Source organism: Callorhinus ursinus, unplaced genomic scaffold (assembly GCF_003265705.2).
Source record: "Callorhinus ursinus isolate GAN/ISIS: 27379988/994484 unplaced genomic scaffold, GSC_fseal_2.0 scaffold9, whole genome shotgun sequence".
NCBI lineage: Eukaryota > Metazoa > Chordata > Mammalia > Carnivora > Otariidae > Callorhinus > Callorhinus ursinus.
Window position 1 is genome coordinate 21,350,999 of NW_027397071.1, and position 23,533 is coordinate 21,374,531.

The window sequence follows — 23,533 nt, forward strand, 5'->3', positions numbered from 1 at the left end:
ATAAATCCATAACCATTCACAGAAAAAGATAACTCAAATTGACTAAACTTTCAACAAAATTCTCCTCCATTATATAAGCTATAATATTATAGCTGGGGTAGATTGAACCCAGAGTAAACCGGAATCTCAAGGGTTAAAAATATTTAGCATTCAATTGCTAGTTCACTTCTTGCCCTCTGATAACCAGGAACAAAATTGCTTTTCTGTTGCATAAAGTATCTTTCAAATTCAATTGCTTATCTCCTCATTCATTCAAGAAAGAGAGACCTCAGATTTACAGGAACCAGAGCCCATAATACAAATATAGTATATTCAACATACAGCAGACATCTTCTGAAAAATAACCAAAACACAGTCTATTGATTTTAACCTTCTATATCAAGGTATTCTCCAGTGGTCTCAACTGGATGCTGGCTATGAGAAATTCCAATTATTTGAATTTCTATATATAGGATAAGCATTTAGTTATCAACACACACCATAAAACATATTTTCATCTGTTATTAAAGCACTATTACTATGTGGAATTGAATGTATTTCTACTGTGAACTCAACTGGCAGTGAAGCGGGCCAGGCAGCATTTTTTGTAGGAGATTCTCTTTGCAGACCTGTTTTATGAGCACTGTCCTATAGCAACCTTTGGATTTGCTTTTGGATAAATAAAACCTCGTGGGAAGATTTTTGATATTCCTTCCTCTTCCCTCAGTCCCCTTTCACCTCCTCTTAGATGCAATTATTCATCGCCTTGGTTTTAATGAACTGATTTGTTGTCGAAAATTGTTTTTTCTAGTAATCACCGTGCCCAGTGTCTGCAAGCTTGTACAGACGCTTCTAGCACAGGACGATCTCTTCCAGAATCCCGAGCTTACTTAATTTCAGCAAAATACCAAACAGTGGGCCTGAGATGTACATGACTTCTTATCGCACTGATTCCAATTTTGATTAAAACAAGTTTGCAGACTAGGAAATGGAGCCAAATTAAATGTATTTCCAGAATGGCATGGAAGTTGGTGATATCAGTGTTTGCTAGAATCTTCTAAAGAGCATCACTGCTCTTCATGGTTCAGAGACTAGCAGAATTGGAGCCGAATGGAGAGGAGAGATGAGGGAGAGAGCCAGAGGAGAGCCGGTTTCATCAGGAAGGTTTTAAAAAAATCTAATTCAGCATCCTCTTTATGCAAGAACTGAGCAGCTGGTTTCTGAGAAAGCGTGGTGGGTTTTCTGAGAAAGCGTGGTGGGTTTTCCCATGTGCTTCTATAGATGATTTACCCATTTCTGGATGCCTGCAGAAGAGCAAAGAAGAAGGGGAAGAAAAAAAAAAAGCTCTGGGCTTTATTAGGTTTTACTTTTGTTTTACTGTTTAAACTTTCTAATGCTTGTGATTCATTGCAGAATAGAAAAGGGTAAGTAGAAATGCAGATAATCAAGTTGAAAAAGAATAAAATAAAAGCCTTCCACAAGCCCAGAATAACCATTATTATTAATCTGGTGCATGTTCGTCTAGGAGTTTCCACTCATCTCTTATTTGTACGGATGAAATCATGCTACCTATTCAGTTCTATATTCTAGGTTGTTCCCTGTTAATTTACTATTACCTCCTCATTATATAACAGTTACAGGTGTCCCCCGCTGTCTGAAAGCAGAGCATTCCTGTGAAAACTTTTGTAAGCTGAAACGGTGAAAGCAAAAACAGTATATGGAAAAAAATTTTGAGAGTTTCCCAGACCCAAAAAATAACCTCTCTTAGGCTTTTCTAATACCTCAGGACTGTTAGCTCTGCTAACAGATGCAAAAAATAAATCCAGATAAAGCACAGATGCTCACAGACACAGTTCAAAGATACTGTGGCTTGATGCCCCGATGCTGAGTGTAGTTCAGGGAAGGAGGTTGGCGGGGCTGCTCTGCGGCTGGGGGTGCACGCGGCCTCTGGGAGGGCTTGCTGCAGAACAAACGCCCAATGTCTTTTTTCTTTCTGCTTCTTTTTCTTCTTCTTCTTCTTTTTTTTTTTTTTTTTTTGTAAGAGTAAAAAAATTCTCTTTGGATAGCTTTTGGTTAGCGGAAACAGATACCAATGTAGATCTTTGGTAAAAGTGAAATGGTGTAAGTGAACTTCTGAAAAATGGAGAATACCTGTATTTAATATTTTTAGCTATGAAATAATTCATCCTACAAATGTGCCATAATTTTTTGACCATTTTGGTTTCATTAAATACTTTATCTCTAAATATATTATCAAACATCTCAATAAACAACTTTACATTATACAATTTGGTCCATACTTCTAATTGTATTCCCAGAAAGGATTTCTAGGTTAGGAATTTGTGACAGCAATTTATTTATGTAAAAACACTCTCCCTCATGATCATTCCCTCAACAAATAATTTAAAGGGAGAGAATATGAAACTTAATCAAGCCCAAAATAGCCTGTATCCAAAGTTTTGGTAAAATCCTAGCGTACTTGCTTTTATATTTTATCCCTTTCTTTTTTTCTTTTTTTTATTATTATTATGTTATGTTAATCACCATACATTACATCATTAGTTTGTGATGTAGTGTTCCATGATTCATTGTTTGCGCACAACGCCCAGTGCCCCATGCAGAACGTGCCCTCTTTAATACCCATCACCAGGCTAACCCCTCCCTCCACCCCCTCCCCTCTAGAACATTTTCTTTTACACAAGTATATTTTATACACAGTGAAATACTCTGCTTTTAAGTGTTATCATTTGATGAGTTTTGACAAATGAATATACCCGAACACCATACTCCTATCAATATATAAAATATTGACATCACCTTAGAAAGTTCCTAAGGGCCCCTTCTCAGTCAGTTTCTATGCCCAAGAGAAACTACTATTGTGATCTTTTCCACTATAGGTTCGTTTTGCATATTCTGGATGCTCATACACAATGTATTCTCATGCGTTTTGCTTCTTTCCTTCGGCATGTTTTTGAGACTCATTCATGCTACCGCATATGTTTGTATTTAGCTCCTTTTTACTGTTGAGTAGCATTGTATGAATAAACTAAAACTGGTCTATCCATTCTCCTGTTGGTAGAAACTTGGGTTTGACTTTTGTAAATAAAGCTGCTCTGAAATTCCAGTTAAGTCTTTTCTGACATACTATTTCCTTTTTCTTGGGTAAATACTTAGGAATATAATTTCTGTGTCATAGGGTAGGTTATGTTTAACTTTATAAGAAACTGCCAAACTCTATTCTAGGTCCTTGTATCACTTTATACTCCCTCTAGCAGTTTGTATGAGTTTCAGATTCTCTAGTTCCTCGCCAACATTTAGTGTTTATAGTCTTTTTAATTTTAGCCATTCTAGTGGGTGTGAAGTGGTAATTAATTCCGACCGTATTTGCATTTCCCTTGTGACTAATAATGTCAAGCAGTTTTTCTGGTATTTATTGACCATATTTCCTTGTAAAATGTCTGAACTGTTCAAATCTTTTGCCAGTTGTTTTATTATTGAGTGGAAGGAATTTTTTGTGTATCTGTATTTGAGGACCTTATTAAAGATACTTACTTTATTAAATCAAGTGTTTAATATATAATACACATTTTAATGTGTAATATATATAATATTTTACTATAGTCTCTGGCTTGTCTAATATTTTTCTTGCTGATGTCTTTTTATGAGCAGAAGTTTTTCATTTTAATAAAGTATAACTTACTATTTTTAAAAATTATTATTCCTGTTTATCCTGCTTACAAAATCTTTGCCTACCATTATTCTTCTGTATTATCTTCTAGAAGCTTTGTAGTTTGGGATTTTACATTAAAGTCTAAGACTCATATTGGATTAATTTTTGTGTGTGTTATGAAATAGGACCAAAGTACGTGGTTATCCACCTGGAATCCAGGTGTTCCAGAAGCTGTTGTCATAACCACTTTTTTTTTTTTACTCGTCACTTTGGCATCTTTGTTGAAAATCTAATGACTTATAAATGTAGGTCTAGGGTGCCTGGGTGGCTCAGTTGGTTAAGCAACTGCCTTTGGCTCAGGTCATGATCCTGGAGTCCTGGGATCGAGTCCTGCATCGGGCTCCCTGCTCAGCGGGGAGTCTGCTTCTCCCTCTGACCCTCTTCCCTCTCATGCTCTCTATCTCTCATTCTCTCTCTCTCTCTCTCTCAAATAAATAAATAAATAAAATCTTTGAAAAAAATGTAGGTCTATTTCTGGAGTCTGTGTTCTGTTCCATTCACTAAATCAGGAACAATTCAAAGCAACAGCTATGGGACTCTGCAGTCTGCAGTGACCACTTCCCCTTAACCTCTCAAATCTCTGAGATATCACACCTGCCAAGACATTCTCTGCCACTGGTGTCCCATCACAGTTCATTACCACTTACAACAACTGCACCACAATAGCAAGTCAAGGGCAATCAGTAACCCCCTTCCTCTCTGTGATGGAGTCCTCATTGTCTGTTGGCCAGTGGATGCTCCAGCTCAAAATCCCATTTTAGAGTCTACACCCCAGGACCACTCCTGGCACCAAGTAGACACTGAAACAGCGATTTGCAAGCAGGAGGTTGACTGGTAAGTGCTCTTGGGAATGACAGCTAAGGGAAAGAAAGAAAAGCAGGAATGGATGGAATGAGAAGTTGAGTTGTAATGCAGTTGTAAGAGGCCCTAGCCATCCCAGCTGTATGGGTGGCTGGGAGGATAAGAATCCCCTTCAGAGATGTATCAAATTGAGGAGAGCAACCTTGGGTGAAGCAGCTTTCTTCCACTGAGGTAACAACCCTACCCATATAAAAACACCAGCTTCCATTAGCTGCAGAATTAAAGAGAAGATACTTAAAATTAATTACGGATTTATCAACATAAGTGTAGATGTCTGCCATGGTCCTTCTGGCCCACGAACAGACAGGATAAATGAAAGGAGGAAAGATGGGTTAATTCACTGCCTGAGTGGGTTACCCATAAAAAAAGCACATTCTGAGAAAAAGACTTGAGTTCAGGCAGTTTTTTGGGGGATTGTAATCCATAGAAGTGCAAGTGAGGGAGGAGGGCAGTGAGACAGGAAAGGGAAAAAGAAAACCCGGTAAATGGTATGCCAGTGAACAGGTTACCGTTTTTGGAAACTGGGGCTCAATTCTGCTGGAATCTAGTAAAATATTACTCAAAACGTCTCATAGAGGAACAGGAACCCTCGAGAACTCCTTAGCCCAACTGCCGTCTCTCATGGCTTAAAGATTGCCCCAGAGGCACTTCTTGGCTACCCTAACCAAGCTGCCATGGCAGCAGAGAAAGCTCTCAGGCTGAGAAGTCGAGATATACAAGTGTCTGAGATAGAAAGCTTTCAGTGTGTATGCAACTCAGACATGGGCCTAGGGAATGTCAGCTGGGCCTCAAGGGTGCCTACTTCAGTCCTCAATACATTCTTAATCTGCTCTGCAGGTAGTAGACACAGGCACAAGTGCTAAGGTATTTTGTAGAATGAAGAGACCCACTACCCATCAAGGGGCTCATGTTGCCCATTATCTAAGCAAGGATTCAGGGAGTTGATGAGTTCAGCTCTCTCATAGTGTTTGCTTGGACTCCTTTATTGGCAGGTGTTACTCTGTTATATCAAGGTGATATAAGCATAGTAACATATATTTATTGATGTACTTACTTGGGGGTGAGCATAGTTCACTAAATAACGTATAATAGTGGAGGTACTTCTACAATGTGACAATGTTCTAAACATGTTACATATATATCATCTCAATGAATCTTCAAACATTAAGGAATTAAATATAGTATGAATATTATTCCACATTATAGATCAGGAATTTGAGACAGAGAAATTGTGTTAGTCAGCTATTACTATGATAATGCTGCATAACAAACAACCCAAAATGTCCATGACTTACAAAAACAAACATTTAGTTTTCTTATCAGTAAGTTTATGGGTTGGCTAGGATGGCTCTGTGGGCTAAACTGGAATTAGCAAACTAGGCCCCGGCTACAGGCAGCAGTTTGGGGTTAAATCTGCTCAAGACTTCTTTCTTCTGGGACCAACAGCTACTCAGAGCATGCTCTTTTCATGGCTGATGGCAGAAGTAAGAGAGAGCAAACCAAATCATTAAGTACATTTATGATACTCTATGTTGGTTACATTCAATCAAAGCTTCTTCTTGATGACATATCTGAACAAAGTAAATGACACAGCCAAAAGTTACATCATTCTTGTGGAAGAACACAGATCCCATGGAAGAAGTGGAAGAAAGTGAAGTTTTGCAGAGCACCAATGCAATCTACCATAATATTAAATAACTTGCTCTGGTTACGAATAAATGGTAACCAAAACCCAGTTCTTTTTTTACTCCTGCTCTAAATCTTTACAATATTCTGATTCATCAGGAAGTGCTAAAGGGAGCTGGTGAAAATTCGGTGAAACTTAAAAGCTAACCTTTTAGAAATACTTTCCAAAATTCATGTATATTTGAAGACTGACTGATGGGCAAGTAGGAGAATGGGGAAAATAAGATTCTACTCTTAGTACTGGGGAGGGCATGGTTTGCCAAATAAACTAGAAAGTGGTTAGGAAATTAAAGACGAACAATCCAAGAATGTCCAATAAAAGTAAGTCGAGAGCTGGTTTTAAGTCCTCATATTGCTACCGTTCATACTGTTTCAAAGTGGTTTCTGGACCATTCCATGCCTCAGCTTCCTCCACTGAATATGAAGGATAGTACTTAGTGCACTTGAACACTATGCTTTAAATATACCCTTTAAGCTGATCTGAGAGAACTTATGAAAGAGGCCTACACACACTATGCCTCCATAGCATATAGGTAGCCAGAAATGCAAAATTGGGGTGAGCATCATGTAATCCAAATCAATAATAATTTAAAAATCAGTTTGGATGTTCACAATCCATAAAGAATTCATACAACTCAATAACAAAAAACCAAAACATAAAAAACAAAACCAAAAAAACTAATCCAATTTAAAAATGAAAAAGGACCTGAACAGACATTTTTCCAAAGAAGATATTCAAATGATTAACAGGTGCATGAAAAGGTGTACAACATCACTAATCAATAGGGAAATGCAAATCAAAACTACAATGAGATATCACCTCAGGCCTGTTAGAATGTCTAGCATCAAAAAGATAAAAGATAAATACTGCTAAAAATGTGAAGAAAAGGGAACCCTTGTACACTAGTGGTAGGAGTGTAAATCAGTACAACCATCAATAGAAAACAGAATGGAGGTTCCCCAAAAAATTAAAAATAGAACTACTATATGATCCAACAATTCCGTTGCTGAGTATATATTTGAAAGAAACAAAATCACTCTTTCAAAGACATATCTGTAGTCTCATGTTCACTGCAGCATGACCAAGACATGGAAACAACCTAAGTAGTCACTGATGAATGTATAAAGAAAATGAAGATAATATATATATGTATGTGTGTATATATATATATACACATATATATATGTGTATATATATATATATATGGAATACTATTTAGCCATGAAAAAGAAGGATATCTTGACATTTGCAACAACATAGATGGATCTTGAGGGTATTATGCTAAGTAAAATAAGTCAGACAGAAAAAGACAAATACTGTATGATATCACTTATATGTGGAATCAATCAAACAAAAAAACTCATAGAAAAAAATATCAGGGCGCCTGGGTGGCTCAGTCGTTAAGTGTCTGCCTTCAGCTCAGGTCATGATCCCAGGGTCCTGGGATCGAGTCCCTCATCGGGCTTCCTGCTCAGTGGGAAGCCTGCTTCTCCCTCTCCTACTCCCCCTGCTTGTGTTCCCTCTCTCGCTGTGTCTCTCTCTCTGACAAATAAATAAATAAAGTCTTTAAAAATAAAAAAGTTTATAAAAAAAAAGAAAGAAAAAAATATCAGATTTGTGATTGCCAGAAGCAGGGGGTGAGAGGTGGGGAAATTGGGTGGTCAAAACATACAAATTTCCAGTTATAAGACAAATAAGGATTGGAGATGTAATGTACAATAAGATGACTAGTTAACAGTGTTGTAAGGCATATTTGAAAGTTGCTAAGAGAGTAAAATGTTAAAAGTTCTCATCACAAGGGAAAAAAATTTATAACTATATGAGGTGATAGATGTTAGCTAAACTTACTATGACAATCATTTCACAATATAGATGTACGTTTTCATTATGCTGCACACTTTAAACTTATACAGTGTTGCATGCTAATTATATCTTAATAAAACGACAAAAATCAGTTTGGGGGATACATTTAATAAAACAAAGCTCCCACTAGCTTGTTGACCGTAATGAATTTTCTTTAATTCTTTCTTAATTTGTTAGAATTCTCTACAAATGCTCAAATTCCTTCCTGATATTGGGTGTTTAACTTGACAGAAAGTTAGCTGAGTCAAAAATTTCAAACACACTCTTTCAGGGAAGTCTGTAGTTTACACAAAGTATTATTTGGCTTTTGTAAGCTATTCCACCAAAGGGCAATGAAATACCATTCCAAGAATATCTCAAATATCAAAGAAGGGAAAGGCCCAGTTGACTTTTTTTTCCCTCTCAAGCTGATTAAGAAAAGAACTATTTAGATTGTTCCACATACACTGCAGAGCCCAGTGTGAAGGGAAAAACACTCTCCCGTTGTTGTGCAAGGCCTAATATCTCACAGCCAGTCAGCTAGACTGTCAGGTCCTTAAGGCCTTGGAACGTGTATTCTTCTCATGTGTATTTATTAGAGCACCTAGTCATGCTTTGTATATACAAAGTTTCAAATAAAGTTTTGTTGAATGAATGAATGAAAAATCAATAAATGAATCTCAATGATTGTTGTTCTCTTTGCATCCACATCAGTCACCCTGTGCAAATATAGAATGGATGTAATGTACCGAAGTTATTTTAAGATTTATTTATTTATTTTAAAGAGCAAGCTAGTGTGTGTTGGGGGTGGTATGGAGGGGGGCAGAGAGAGAGGGAGAGAGAGAGAGAAGCAGACTTCCCACTGAGTGCAGAGCCTAACTTGGGGCTCGATCCCACAGCCCTGAGATCACGACCCAAGCCAAAATCAAGAGTCAGATGTTCAACCAACTGAGCCCCGCAGGCACCCCAAGTAGCAAAAGATTTTTAACAAGAAGATATGGCTCATGCTTCTTAAGCATGGGAGTCAGATATTCATAAGGTCAAGGAGGATAAAAGGATGGTTGGATACTTGTGGGACACAATCAGTCCACTGGATATAAAATAGTAGCCGTTCCCCCAAGCAGAGCCAAGGTGGACCAACAGATGGAGACCCAGGCAATGCAAGACGACCCAACGTCAATTACGCAATAGATCCTCCCAATACCAGCACATCTAATACGACATTCCACAATTTAAAGAGAACTTGGATGATGTTTATATTATAAATACATTAAATGAAACTTAGGTTGCTTGAAGAAGGAATAAAATAACTCAGGCTAGTTAATCTTGTTTGCAGACAGTCCAATTTTGACTTCTCAGGCCAAACCAGAACTCAGGGTTTTATTCTTTACTTACCTCAGAGTAAAACAAAGTTTTTTAAGGGCAAAGCATCCTAAAACTTGCCATTATTATGATAAGCTACCTATTTCCTATCCGTGAATGGTAGGCTCGCTCTCTCTCTCTCTCATATATATATATATATATATATATATATATATATATATACACACACACATATATGCTTATCTCCATTTTATAGATGAGAAAAGTCACACTCAGATCAATATCTTGCCCGTGTATACAAGCAGCAAATAACAGAGCAGCATTCAGACCAAGGTCTAACTGATTCCGAAGTCCATGTTCTTTGTAACTGTGCAAATCATCAGGCGGTCAAAACACACTTCTATGCATCAAAGCTTTTCAATGTCCTTACCTGGAAAAAGACCTGGCTTGTGTCAGATTATCTGACGTCTCTCAGTCAGAGGGGATTCCTCAGGGGGAGAGAGAGAGAGAGAGAGAGAGAGAGAGAGAGAGAGAGAGAAGCCGACTTCCCACTGAGCACAGAGCCCAACTTGGAGCTTTGTCCTTACTCAGATGAGTATGAGTTGTCCTGCACTTTGCTTCCATTTCTTGATTACCACTCTCCTTCCTCAGCAGCTCCCCGAACTCCAATCACTTACTCATAGTACTTCTACCCGTTAAGCATTGAAATTTTCTTGCTCTTAGCGGCCCCCTTCCGTTCAGCCTCTCCAGTTTCACGTATCTGCAGCCAGCCTGCAGTAGGCCTGCCATCAAAACACACCCTTCTACCTCCCTCAGCGTTGACCAAACTGTGCCTGCCAGTTCATCCTCGAGGATTAGAGTCTACCACAGAGCCAAGCCCATGGCACTCTCCCTGTGAGAAAGTACCAGGACTTGGTCATTTAAAATGTCCACTGTTTCTACTTTTGTGTTGTCACCAGGCAAGAGAGTGCTTCCTGAAATAACCCCTAACTTGAATCACCAGCTCCAACTACAATTTGGCTTTTCCATTACTTGGCAAGTCTATTACCACCTGTCACTGAGTCCTGGTTCATAACCTGAAGTGGTATTCCAAACCCTCTCCTCTAACAACTCACAGCTAAACTAATCACACTCTCTCCCCATCCCCCAGATTTTCCCACCTCTCCCTTCATCAACACTGCCTACCGATTCAAGTTGATTTGTAGTTGTGTTTAATATCCCAAAGGAGAGATTTTCATGTGTTCTTCCCTTTTCATTTCTGCATCTATCTGCTGTACATCAACTATTCTCTTCAAAAGGGCGAGGCTTTGGAACAAAGGGACATGAATTCAAATCTCAGCTTTACAATTTTATTTGTAGCTATACACCCTTAGGCAAATTTCTTAGCTTTTCCAGGGTCTGGTCTCCACATCTTTAAAATGGAAAGAACAAAGCCTCTTGGAGAAAGCTTATGAGATTCCAACACAACAGCTTGTAGTGGGCACATTTGGGGGGGTTTCTTCTGGTCCTTTTTCCATCTTCAGTAATAAAACCACACTCTCCTTTTGGCTTGAATGAGGCTGACTGTGCCCGTGGGATGGGACAAAAGGCTCTGGCCTGGCCAAGAAGAGAACAAACACCTTTAACCACAGGAGTTGGCTCATGGACATGACCCAAGTGAAGCTGATCAGAGTCCACCTGGCAGCTCATCTGATAATGACTGGGACAGAAACTTCTCATAATTTCTGGGATTGCTAACTACCAGGAACATGCAAATCTAGAGTTGTTAGTGGTTATTTTTGCCATAGAAAGAGGAGAGCCAGCCTAAGAATGTCGTTAAAACAGAGGAAAGTAGAGCTGAAAGATTTAAATAGGCAGAATTCTCACACTGCTTAAGCACCCAATTCCTGGACTTTCTAATATTGTGAGGATATATGGTCCATTTTTCTTCTGTTAGCTTGAATAGTTTTTCTGTCACATGCAACCAAAACCTCTAAGAAACATCAGCAGTGTCCAGCACTGGGCTTGACTCACACAGTGTTACGTGTGCATGGCGTGCTGTTTTAATTTCTCTGCCACCTTCTTTGAAGAACCCCTCCCTCTCTACCCACAGTGCCCTCAAGGATATTATTCCCACACTTATCACTTTTCTCTCCAACATCTTGAGTTTCCCTACTCATTTGATTACTGCTTTCAGTATGCCCGATAGCAAAGATTTGTTACCTAAGTTTTTTAACACTTATTAGTTTACAAAGCATTTTCATATATAATTAATCCTATGGGATCAGTCACCATAACCGGACTCTTCTTCCATCAAAGTGTACACCCCCCTTTTCTTTCCTAGCGCTTACCTAAGTTTACCTCACCTGAATAACTATGCTCATTAAACTATATTCCATCTACGAATCCTGTGACTAAATTACGCTTCCTAAAATGCCACTTTGAGCATGCCTGTTTTCTACTGAGGAGTCAAAAATATCCCAGATAGCTTTTCAAATAAAACCTATCTTCTTCTCCCAATTAATCCAATATTTTTCCCCAATTGGCACCACTTCACTTATCCAATCTTATAATGGAGCCAGATAGTTCTACCTCTTACCAAGATCTACCTCTTATCAGCCATGTAACTTTAGTCAATTTATTTCCCTGCTCTGAGACTCTGAGCCCCCTACTGCAACCATGGCAATTTCTTTACTGTCCCTTACTCATACTACACTCATTTCTTCCAGCTATATTAAAAAAAAACAACAACAACACTTTTAGGGCACCTTGGGTGGCTCAGTTGGTTAAGCAACTGCCTTCGGCTCAGGTCATGATCCCAGAGTCCCAGGATCAAGTCCCACATTGGGCTCCCTGCTCAGCGGGGAGTCTGCTTCCCCCTCTGACCCTTCTCCCTCTCATGCTCTCTGTCTCTTATTCTCTCTCTCGCAAATAAATAAAAAAATCTTTAAAAAATTTAAAAAAACACTTTTAGGGCATAATTTACATAATATAAAATTCACCTACTTTAAGCTCATAATTCATTGATTTTTAGTAAGTTTACCAAGTCATACAACCATCACTATAATCTAGTCTTAGATATTTCTATCACCCCAAGAAGATCCTTTGTGCTCATTTATAGTTAATCCCATTGTTATCTGCAGCCCCCTCTTCTGTCTCCATAGATTTGCCTTCTCCAGACATTTAATCTAAGTGGAATCATAAGATACTTGATGTTTTGTGTTTGGTTTCTTTCACTTAACATAATGTACCAGACTTGTTTCTGCCTTCACCCTTTGTAGGTTCTCCATCACACCTTTCCCCTTCATCTCTACCCACCCAAATCCCTCACTACTGTTGTTGATGCTGTTGTTTTGAGGTACAATTGGAGACATAGCACTTTTATAACATTTTCTTAGTTTCATTTCAACCCACAATTTCTATTATCTTTATTCTGAATCTCCAAGGGGGCTCCAGGCTTCAGTTCTTCCTTAGTTGCTTCACACAGTTATCTTATTTTTCTTGCCGAGAAAGATGAAAACTCTTTATGGAAAGTGTCAGACACATTTGGGAAATAAATAAATGTTCCCTGAAAAAAGTAATGAATTGGGTATGACTACTTATACTTTTCTTTACCAAGAACAGTTTCCCAGAACCATACTCAAGCAGGGCTCACTTTAACAGATTTGATTCAACTGTAGGAGGGAAAGATCTGGAGGCATGGTCTGCTAATTTCTATGCTTCTTATGCCAAAACCACTTGCCGATGGACCGGGCACGGCCCACGGCTGTTAGAGACCCTATTTTCCTTCTAGCATCAATTCCCTCCACAAACTCCCCAATTTGGGGAACTGTCAATTCCTTGAGGATAGACCCAATGCCTGTCGATCAGCTTTTGTTCCCATCATGGTACAGAGCTACTATCTTGCATATGGTGGGTGCTGAATAAATATGTGTCTACCAAATGAATTCACGAGTGCATAGACAAGTGACACCTTCAAGTAAGCAAGGAGGACCTGGCTGCAGCACTCTTGGGAGACCTAAATAGTCTGAAGTTAGTATGAGCCTCAGTTAAGAACGCCAGCTGGGATATTACAAACGCCAAATAAAACCCCATACTCATTGCACATCAATTTGTCTGAAACACAAATAAATATGAAAGAATTTAGCCATGGAGACATCATGGAAAAAGTACAGACCCCAGATAAAAAGCAAGTGAAAAGTAGCTCTCTCATACTCAACGAAATCAAATCTTCCTACCCTTCCAGGCTAACTTGCCTATGCTTTAGGGTTTTGTTATGTATCACTTCCTCTGGTTACCATTCCTTTATATCCCAGGTTTGGTCACCTTTCTATTTTTCTCTTATTGTATTTAACCGTACAACAAATATTTATCGAGTACCGACTGTGTGCAGGCATTGTTCTAAGGGCTTGTGATCCAGTTGTGAGCAAGAACAGAAAACAGTGCCACCGGGCATTCACGGAGCCTCCATTCCAGGATCACGGGTCGTCCTATTTTCCCACTTCAGTGTCTGTGTGTGAGATCCCCAGAGGCCAGAAATCAATCCTGCTATATGCACAACATCAACACAATGCCTGCACCATAGTGGAACATTAATGCATATTAGTTGAACAGAGAGAACAAATAAACCACCATTTATTGAGCATATCAATATCTCATTTAATCCTCACACTTGCCATAAGAGGAACATATATACCCCACTCTCATATCAGTTAATTTGGCTAAGGCCTCAAGTCAACAAGTGAAAGATCCAGAATTCAAATGCAATTGTTTAACCCCAAAGCGATATTCTGCTCTATCAGAGCACAAGGGTAATATGAGACTAGCCATTAGGATGAAGATTCGGCTTAACTGGATTTGCATGGACCAGATGAGGACACATCTGACTTCCAGCATTTGGAATTTAATTTCTGAAGCAACCACCTATACTGAGAAAGGATAAGATACCAATTATGTAATCAGTGACAAGGGAACAGAACTGTTGTTTAGCCTTGAAAATTAATCAGCACCTCATTTACCATTATATCTACCTAAGCCAGTATATTCTCCACAAATGTTTTGGTTTCTCCAGTCCTAAGAATAAAATTGATGGGAATTTTTTTTTAAATAAATAACAGCTGTGTTGTTTGCCCCCAAACCTAAAAATGTTGAAGTTATCCCACATGAAAAATTTATTGTCATTATTTACAGTGTTATATTGTTTTCTAATTATTACATGTGTCTAAATCTCATTCCCCCCCAAGCCTGCAGAAAACGCAAGGTCCCCGCGGACATAAATCTCTTTTATGCTCCACAGCATCTAACATGATGCTGAGTATAGACTTAGCTCAGGGTCTAAAAAATGGAGATAAATTTAGAAAATCTGGTCCAGGGCTGACTGTCTTTTCTGTCAAATTTTGCCTCCCAGATTTTATCCTGTTTCTCCATGTCATTGAGGACAACGCCGGTCTTTTGTTATATTTTCACATTATTTGAAAAGGCCACATCAGTAGCTATTCGTCTCATCACATAATAGAGAGAAAAGCAGATTTTATTTTAACATGAGCTTTGTTCCATTTAGTGAATCTGTTAGAAAATGTGCCTCCAGTCACATACATGGTGGGCTGAATCTGTGCCTGTGGGAGAGAAAGAAGGCTAGTGTGTGTGCACACTTGTGGGTGGGTGAACATCTTCATAAACCCCTCAGCCACTCTGGAGGGAGCTTACAGAATGTGCCATGGAAACAGCGGTTACCATGGAAAGAACGTGCCATGGTGACGAGCTGAAGAAATGCCTATGTAAAACCATCTTACCATGTAACCTTATACCTTCCAGCATTTTAAAAAATATGACAGGATTAGAGCCCAGGACTCTGGGGAGTCTCAGCCCCCTCAATGATCTTCCAAAACAATCTAGAAAGCGAGATGATAAACTGCAGGGCGTTGTGTACCTCACCAAAGGCCTGACTAGCAGTTAGGTGGAGAAATTGCCAACATCGTTTATCTATGGACTGCACTGCACACTATTAAATATTTCCTGTTAAAACCCACAAAGTATTACAAATGAAGAGAAAACATGGATAAAATTAACTTAAAGGGAATGGTTTCCCGACTTACTGAGATCAGAATTGATGTGTTTCATCTAACTTATCTGTTAATAGGCTTTCTTGATGCCCTCGTGTTACCATAATCTCCAAAGCACTGGACAAACCAGTACATTTGTTTATCTTTATCACTCTTTGCTTACTAAAGAACTTGCTTTTATTAAAGAGATCAATCACCTGCACACAGTTTAATAGCCTGCGCAGTACATCCAAGGTAAAAAAAAAAAAAAAAGGCAAAAAAGGGTAAAGGGTGAGAGCCTTGTTTTAACAAAGCCCTAAAAGCATTAAAGAGGCAATAAAATGAGCTTTTGATAATCTATATATGTATATATGAAATCTTAGAGGTAGAAAACTCGCTATCAAACTTGGTAATCTAAAACATTTCTGAATGGGAAAGTGAAGGCTTAAAAGCAATCAGTGCCTCCACTCTGCACTCAATTCTGTCTGGTTACTTTAATACGCAGCCAAATGATGCTAAGTGGAGAGACACAGAGTACATTACGTGTCTCATCCCTAGCTCCTCTCACCCTTTTTCACAGTGATGTCAGACATCTGTGCCTCACAGCCAGCCCCGAAACCAGGAATCCACCCTGGTCCCGTGAGGAGGGGGCATCCGAGGGCCACCGTCTTAGACCTCGGACACGGGGCATTGCTGAAACGCCAGCCGGCCGCTCACTGTCCACATCGCAGTGGGAAGGGATACTCCTCCAACTGCTCTCCTCCCGACGCTGAAAAACAAGCCTCTCCACAAATCTCTTAGTGCCCGGAACATAATATCATATTTTATCTAGTCTTCTGGGATTGAAAATATTGATTGAAATTTTCATTGGAAGCTTTTCTTAAAAGACACTTTCTTCCAAACCTCTCTTTCTACTCCATTGCAAGTCAGCTATTTTTCTTGCCAAAATGCAGGAAAGCAATTAAGCTCAAGGGTTTTATAAGCTGCACCAGTTCAGGGCAAATCTATTGAACTTTGCTGAGAAATTCTTGTTCATTCACTGTGAAAATTTTGATGGTTTTATCCTCTTTCTTGATAGCCACTTAGTTTTAGAAACCTGGGTAATGTGTGTAGTGCAGGATTTTAAGAGAGGCCATCCTAATTAAAGTGTTGTGGTGTTAAACCGGAAGGTGCTAGACATATTCCTTTGATAACTGCAATTTCAAGCTCAAATATATGTTGGAAAGAACTGAAGCTAAAATACAAAGGAAATTTAGCAGAAGCAGTGAAGGCAAAGAGAAAATATTAAGCTGATCTGCAAAGTGCCTCACAGGTTTTGAGAATACAGCAGGAGCAAGTGCAGAGCCGAGGCTTCCTCTTCCATCAGCTGTTGCGGGTGATTACAGCCATGTTTCACCGAGAACATATGGCTGTGGTTATAGCCATCAGGCAGCATTTCACAGAGCGATGACACCATGTGTCCACCAACTAGCCTTCCTGATTACAGCTAATTAGAGAGGAGGTGGGAGGCATCTTTTAAATGATATTCAGACACAAGAATGCCCAAAGTTCGCAGGCCTATTTGCAAGACCAGGTGACAAGAGAGAGACTGATATGAAAAGTAGGAGAAGCCAAGAGAAGTGGATATTTTGCACAAGTCTGTCCCTAAGAAATGAGCCACACAGGACAACAACACAAAGAAAAGAAAGCATATGAACGCAGAGACAGGAGAGCCCCACGATGTGCTGTTGCGAGGTGCTACTCGGGAAACCTGCTAAAGCCAGAAACTAGCTGAACGTCCCTAAAGCACCTTTTCAGGGGAAAAATTCCAAATGAAAACTACCTTAACAGCATCTCTTAGAGTCATTCTGTAGTTAGCACATCGAAGCCGGAGGGTACTCAATATAAAATTACGCAGGGGCCTATTATATGCCATTGAATATGTGTTTTCACCCAATTTCGTGGTTCGGCAATGCTGTTTGTTCTCTCTTCTTTTTAACCCCAAAGTAAAATACAAAACAACATATGTCACCAGGTAAGTACCTAGCATGACTTAAGGGTCTCAGCTTTTCAAAACTCCCCTTTTTGAATTTGCAACATTTCCTCCATAAGCCCCTGGGAAACAGACTCGGCTGGAGAGGTTTCCAGAGGGACTGCCCTGGGCTTACATGCAGGTGAAGCCTTAGTTTAGTAATTCTTTTCCTCCTATGGGTTACAGACTTCCCCTCCAAAGGGGCGGCTCTGTGTGTGTGTGTGTGTGTGTGTGTGTGTGTGTGTGTGCATGCACGCGCACGTGTGTGGGTGTGGGGAGGTACCATTCCATCTATTACAGACACTTCTTCCTTCAGGCTCATTCAAAAGTCTGAGAACACGTCCATTGGTAATTGTGTCATTTTTTTTTCCCTCTATTTCTCTGCTTTGCTGGAACTGGACCATAATGACATTAGATAGGCCGCATGATGGCAATTTAATGGCCTGAACTCAATCCACAGGTACATTGTTGTGGTCGCCTTGGGATCTGTTCTCATCGCCGCGACGTGACAGAAAATACCAGCAGAGCCAGAATGGATGGACACCTGCAGTGATGCAGACAGTGCGTCGGTAAGTGCGGGAGACCCAGACGAGATGCAGCTCTGGAGGCCTCGGGGCAGCCCAGCACTGTGACGTCACCCTCACGGCCCCATCACCGCCCCGTCCTTGCTGTTCACAGGACACACTTCCCTCAACAGCGTTCATTGACCATGCTCTCTGCTCAGCACTGAGGGCACAGGGACAAAGAGAACACACGCAGGCCTGGCCCTCAAGGGGCTTACTGTTTCTCAGGGGAACACACAAAAGCATTTAAATGAGCAAATGCTTATTTAACCCAACACCAGAGACACCGCGGTGATGGGCCGTGGCACATAGTAGAACTGTAGCACCGAATACCAGTGGAGCTGAGCTGCCTTTAAATGTCCACTATGGTTGGAAGGGGAGGTGGGGGACGGATTTATGGTCTAGAAATTTAAGAGCCTGATAGTAAATCCAAAGGACATGCAATACTTTCAAAGGCCCATATGAATAAATGGATGGGTCCTGGACTCCCTCAAAGAATAAATTTGAGGATTAAATTGAAGAAATTCTCTGAGCATACTGAGGGGGAAAAAAAGGATAAATTCAAAACAGTGTGGTGGTTATACAATTAACTCAATATGACAGCAAGAGCCCTGGTGAATGCTTCCATGTTTTAGGGAAATGGACACCATGACCCTCTAATTTTTTTCAGGAAACCACACAATGGTGATAATATTTTTCACAGGTTTGTTAGAATCAGAGAGATTATGTGTGTGTATATTGTGTAAATGTGTGTGTATACATATACATATCTCATGTTATATATATTTATATATAACAAATATATTTATATTAAATATAAAAATACAACAGAAATATAAATTTATATTACAATCTTTTGTAGAATCTAGGGCACCGTTATAGTATTAGTAGATGCTGTTGTCTGTATGGCTTTTAATCTTGATTTGTTGTAGTTAACTCTAAAACAGAGGTCAACAAATTATGGCCCATCGGCAAAATCCAGCCCACAGAGGGCCAAATCCATTTATGCACTGTCCAAGGCTTTTATACTCTAACGGCAGGTTATGTAGTTGGGCAGGGAAGATATGGCTCGCAAAGCCAAAAATACTTACTATCTGGCCCTTTACAGAAAAGTTTGATGACCCCTGTTTTAAAATAATCACATGATATCAATCTACCTTTTCCTCTTTTTTTGTCTTTTGATAGTTGGTCGAGGGAGGGGGGCGTGGTTGGCAGAAAACCAGTTCCTAGGAAAAGTTTTGTGATTAGGTAAGTGGAAAACACTACAGACTGTATTCCCCTCTGGGAGATTTAAAATGCACCTAGGCATATGAAAGGCTTTAAGAAGTCCTGTATAAAAGAAACCTATTTAATTTCCCAAACTGAATTGGTTATTTATTTTCCCTCTGGGAACATGTATTAACAAATATGGCAAATGTGGTGGATTGGCCACCCAAGACAACTCAGAGCCCACTTCCTCTGCAGTCCAGAGGTTACAACATTAAATACTTTCTAGTTCAGCCTGCCTTGTGTCTAACCTTGGCCATGTACCATAGTTATGGCCAATAAGATGTGGAACTCCTAGAGGCAGGTGCCCTTCCAGAACAAACAAGTGAGGCCTCACCTTTATTCTTTCCTACCTGCCTTTGCCCTCCCCTTTTCCTCTTGGCCAGAGGTTAGTGGGGGGAGCAGCCACCTTGTGCTTCCAGGGTCAATGAATGAAGGCAAAGCCTAATATGTTGAGGAGAGTAGAGCCCAAAGATGGCAAAAGCCTGGGTCACCGACTGTATCCCTGATACACCTCTCTAAGCCAGAGCTGCCTACTCCTGGACTTTCTTACCGAATCAAAGAAACACTTTCTGTTTATGGCAGTGTAGGATATAGGGAAGTACTTCCCAGACTTTAATTTGGATACAGATCACCTGGCAATTTGTTACAATGCAAATTCTGATTCTGGGTTGGGGCCCCTACCCACCTACCAGGTGATGCAGATGCTTGTCCATGTGGAGTAGTAAGGTCATAGGGTTTTCTGTCCTTTGCAGCAGAACACCATCCTAACAGTTAGGTCCTCTGGAATTCATCATCCAGGGAGAACACTTCGGAAAATTCTGAGGATTCTCATCATCAAGCTCCCTGTTTCCATGAGCCATTTAGAAGGTAGGCTCCACCTAGCGTACCCTTCAAGGGATTTGGACTTCCTTCCTGCATCATTTCTCATACAGTATATTTCTCATTATGGCCCAGGACACAGTACAAATCTACAGTGAACCAATGTGGGCAGAGGTAATGAAGAGATGAAGAGATGATTCTTTGAACACCATAGAATTATAGATTCTTCAAAGATTTACCCAATCCTTTAGTGATAAGTAAGGGATCTAATGGTAAGAGAAGCCAATGGATTCCCCCAGGACACCCGGGAAATGGAGGGGCACCCGGGAATTGGAGTGGGGAGGAAGGGAGGGCAGAGCTCAGTGGGAGTGCACCTGCAAATCAGGGTCTCCATGCAACATTATTGCCATTATGTGTCCAACATTATCTCCCACTTGGCACAGAAAAAACTTTCAGAAGAAAATGTGGGCTCCTCTGTACAAGTGTGCCCCTTCTATCACAGATACATGACATATCAAGAGGAAAATATCAAGTTCACACTTCCAAACTCTTCCTGCTGCCTGTGTATTAAGTGACAGCAAAGCTAGCCATTTCCCTTCTCATCATGATTAACCCAGAGCGTTAGCAAATCCCCAATCTATTTAGAGATACAGATCCGTGAGGGAGGCTTTCCTCATTCTTTCTCTAAAATGTAGTTCCACTTGACCTGTTTGGGGCTTGGGGAGATTCCAAATCTCATTTTTTTTTTCATTTTTCCAAGTTAAACCATGGATTTGACGATGGGGCGTGTGAAGTATTTCCTACCATCTTTATTAATTAAAGGAAAAGTTTTCATCTTAGAGTCTTGAGAGTTTTAAGAGCAAATGAAAAGTAGATGAAATTCAGGAAGGGCTAAAACAGCTAAAATGTTCTATTTTTTCTTTTTAATAATTGGTGCTAAAGAAGGAATATGGGCTTTAGATTTTAAATCCCATCATTGAAGGGAGGAAGGTAGCTTCTAAGTATTTTGACATGCAGAGGAAGGGTTCAGGGGCCAGTCAGCAATAACCGTCCTGCTCCCGTGTTTGATCTCACACCCATGCCTGGGCTCTGCCTGTAGGCTTTTAACATAAAGTACTGCTCCTCCCTTCTGTGGCTCTCCCTGCTCATTGGGTTTATTAGGATTTTTAATTAGTCACCATTCAATTTCATTTTAAATTTGTATGATAATCCTGTTTCAAAGCTCAGGTAACTAAGGTCATATTTATTTATTTGTTTATTTTTTTTAAAGATTTTATTTATTTATTTATTCGACAGAGAGAGAGAGACACAGTGAGAGAGGGAACACAAGCAGGGGGAGTGGGAGAGGGAGAAGCAGGCTTCCCACTGAGCAGGTAGCCCGATGCGGGGCTCGATCCCAGGACCCTGGGATCATGACCTGAGCCGAAGGCAGAGGCTTAACGACTGAGCCACCCAGGTGCCAGATTTTATGACAGGAGGATCAGAGTCATAAAAGGAAAGAGACACATGACAAGGGAAGCAGAGGGCCAGAGTAAAAAAGAGATTTGTCAGAGATTTGAAGATTATATGCTACCAGCTTTAAGGATGGAGAGAGAGGCCATAAGCCAAGGAATGCAGCAGACCCCTTGAAGCTGGAAAAGTCAAAGAAACAGATTCCCATCTAGAGCCAATGAAGGTTTCGTGGCCTGGCTAGCCTCTTGGCTTTGGCCCAGTAAAACTCATTTTGGACACTCATCTCCAGAACTGTAAGATAATAAGTTTTTGCTGTTTTAAGCCATTAAGTTTATGGTAACTTGTTATAGCATCAACAGGCAACTAATACAAGATAAAGTTTTCCCTGGTTAACCCCTAGGCTTGTGGTACTAAAGACAAAGCTAAAAAAAAAAAAAAAAAAAAAAGTTTAAAAACCAAACATTTATTTTAGTATTGTCATGATTCTAATTAATTTTAAAGATATGCCAGGTACTCAATACCACTTTTCAGTGAATGGATAAATAAATGAATCAAAAAAGTTTCAATTATACAAAGACATGCAGACCAAACTGTGTTTAACAGTAATTATTTAAGGGCAAAATTCCTGTAATAACAGTTTCTCCAGTACATAGCACAGTGGCTTCCCCAAAACAAGCCTTCTCTAAATGTTCTTTTACTTGATTAATCAAAAACAAAGAAGGTCCTAGGAATACCACGTAGCCACTGAGATGGAAAGAAGACAACAAAAGGGGCTGAGTAATTTCTTCCTTAGAGTATGCCAATATCCCTACAATCCTCACCCACTGAGATGATCAGAGTTTACAGACTATGGCCAGTTTCGTTTGGGGTAACTTTACTTCTTCGGATCACTCCTGATACCTAATTAGCAGCCAGACACTTCCTTATAAATAGCCATGTTTTCGGCACATTAGGGCATTTCCCCTCTCAGGACTGGAGACAGATGTTCAAAGGATGATCCTAGCTGACAAAGCAACATCTGGCATTTAGCGTCTTGCTGTGACTGATTGTCTGATATATCACCCCAAAGTGAGAAGCAGCAGAGCCCTAGAATGTGAAATGGATCACACATTGCCAATGCTCCACTGAATGTGGACACTTTGTGTGTTAGAGCAGAGGGGAGAAAGAAAAAAAAGTTGTAGTAAAACATGATCAGTTTCATGACTCCAGAAACCAAACCTAAATAAGCATCAACAAGATTACACGGGAGCCATTTGAGAGATACAGAAAATGTAGAAGGCTTGTATAAAAATATGCTACTATCTGGGGGTTGTTATTCCTAAAGCCAGCAACAGTAGTCTGGCTATTTGGCTATGGTCAAAACCATACATTTTGTGATTCAAGAGGCAAAAGGTCTGTGTCCCAGTAGAGCCCCCCATATGTAATGTTAAAAAGAGATGTAATCTTGGGCAAAGTACTTCATCTGTAATTTAGTGTCCAAATATACAGAAGTGGATTCATGGCTACCTTATTAGGTGGTCATGAGAATTTTTTGAAATTATATATAAAGTGCTAACATAGCATCTGGCACAGTTATGTTCTTAAGTGATGAGCATTTATTGATCAGTTACCATGTGGTGGGCTGTGCTAAGGGCTCAGGTTACATTCCTGAAAGTAACAGTGTGGTGGTTCCAAGTACAGGCTGCCTAGGTTCATATCCCAGCTCTACCATTGACTTTTTACGTAACCTTGGGAAAGTTACTTAACTTCTATGTACCTCAGTGTCCCCATCTCTGAAAGCAGAGAATACTATATCAACTTCACAATTTGTGGTCAGAAATAAATAAGCAGAGGGGCGCCTGAGTGGCTCAGTTGGTTGAGTGGTTGAGTATTTGACTCTTGGTTTGGGCTCAGGTCATGATCTCATGAGTCAGAGGATCAAGCCCTGCATTGGGCTCCATCTGAAGATTCTCTCCCTCTGCCTCTGCCCCCACGTAC

At 40.0% G+C, this 23,533-nt stretch overlaps 1 long non-coding RNA gene across 1 annotated transcript in view; it reads right to left on the bottom strand.

Annotated features, from left to right (window-relative positions):
• Window positions 1-1,067: 1,067 nt before the first annotated feature.
• Window positions 1,068-23,533, bottom strand: part of LOC112824672 (uncharacterized) — a 45,367-nt gene continuing 22,901 nt past the window's right edge. Inside the window, exon 5 of the long non-coding RNA XR_003208487.2 lies at window positions 1,068-1,283. This is a non-coding gene — a long non-coding RNA (uncharacterized lncRNA). The remainder of the gene's footprint in view (window positions 1,284-23,533) is intronic.